We start from the raw sequence: 1,673 nt of genomic DNA, 5'->3' as shown, positions 1-1,673 counted from the left end.
GGAGCTGAGTCCACAAAAGATCAGCCATGATCTCATTGAATGGTGGAGCAGGCTCGAGGGGCCAGATGGCCTACTCCTGCTCCTAGTTCTTATGTTCTTATGTTCAAAGCAGACCTTATTCCCATAGCTTTGACAATCTGATAGGTTTGCCGATGGAGTCGGTGCAAAATAACTGACAATGCAATCGCTGCACATGGTTATGGGTCAAGGGGGGTTGATCAGAGGAAATGATGGAAATATACAGATATATTTGTGGGGATCAGCTGAACGTTTTTATTTGCTGTAACACAAAAGGTAAATAGCAGAGGATGGTTTTGATCCATCAACCTCTGGGTTATGGGCCCAGCACGCTTCCGCTGCGCTACTCTGCTACCTGCCAGCCATATGACATTCTAAAGAAAACATAGAATGCTGGAATTGGTCAGCAGGTTAGATAGTCTCTATGGAAAGCAAAACAGAGTTGATGTTGCAGGCCGATGGACACCTGTTGGGACCTGAGCAGTTGCAATTTTAACGTTTAAAAAAGGACGGGTTTAGAAAGTCTGTGGCCTGGACTCCAACCGGCTTCCAACCCACCCACTCCTCATTGTATTTGAGGTGGAACAGAGACTACGACTGGGACTGGGACTGGGACTGGGACTGGGGACAGGGATGCTCGGTTTGGGAGTTCAATGTGTTTCCACCAACCAGATGTATTCAGTAAACCTGCCTTGCCAAACTCTAAGATCAGATGCTGACCTGCTCAACCCTTCCAATCTCCCTCTCTGAATGGAGGCTTCCAATTTCCAAAGCGTGCCCACCATCTACAGGGCACAGGAGTGTGACAGAATGCTCCCCATTTGCCTGGACGAGTGCAACTCCAACAACACAAGCTCAACACCAGCCAGGACAAAGAAGCCCACTTGATTGGCACCTCATCCGCTACTTGAAATATTCACTCCCTTTACCACCGACACACAGTAGCAGCAGTCTGTACCATCTACGAGATGCAATGCAGGAACTCAGAAAGGCTCCTTAAACCTGACCTTCCAAATCCACAACCTCCACCACCTGGAAGATGCATTAGAACATCACCACCAGTAAGTTTCCCTAAAAGTCACACACCATCCCAACTTGGAACTATATCACCATTCATTCACTGTCGCTGGGTCAAAATCCAAGAACCCCCTTGCCAACAGCACTATGGGTGTACCTACACCACATGGACTGCAATGGTTCACCGTCACCTCCTCAAGTGCAAATAGGGAATCGGTAACAAATGCTGGCCTAGCCAATATCGGCCATGTCCCGTGAAAGAAACACAAATCCCCACACCCATACACCAATATTCCATGACCAACTCCCCCCTCCTGAGTTTCAATCTCACAGGCTTCCAAACTCCCATCCACTTCCTCTCCCCAGACTCCAATCTCCAACTCCACCCACACCACCTCAACCCTCCCCAAGCCTCTGATCCACCCTGCAGCTTCCAATGTCTGACCAAACCCTGGCCTCCAGCCCCTCCCTCTGGCATTGAATACCACCCCTGCCAGTCCCCTCCCCCCACCATGATCTGATCTCCAATCCTTCTCCCACCCCCAGCCTCAAATCTCTGACCTCATTCTTCGCTGCTTATCAGCTGCAGCTGAGTACCAAAGGCCTACTCAGCTAACAGTCGGCCACTCAATCTGGCT

General features: G+C 49.8%; 1 non-coding gene across 1 annotated transcript; it reads right to left on the bottom strand.

Moving 5' to 3' along the window:
* Nucleotides 1–299: 299 nt before the first annotated feature.
* Nucleotides 300–371, bottom strand: trnam-cau (transfer RNA methionine (anticodon CAU)). The gene has a single exon. It is a non-coding gene; the product is annotated as a tRNA-Met (tRNA).
* Nucleotides 372–1,673: the final 1,302 nt, after the last annotated feature.

This window comes from Scyliorhinus torazame, chromosome 19 (assembly GCF_047496885.1).
Source record: "Scyliorhinus torazame isolate Kashiwa2021f chromosome 19, sScyTor2.1, whole genome shotgun sequence".
Classification (NCBI taxonomy): Eukaryota; Metazoa; Chordata; class Chondrichthyes; order Carcharhiniformes; family Scyliorhinidae; genus Scyliorhinus; species Scyliorhinus torazame.
The sequence above is the reverse complement of the archived record's forward strand: the minus strand, read 5'-3'. Positions and strand labels throughout refer to the sequence as shown.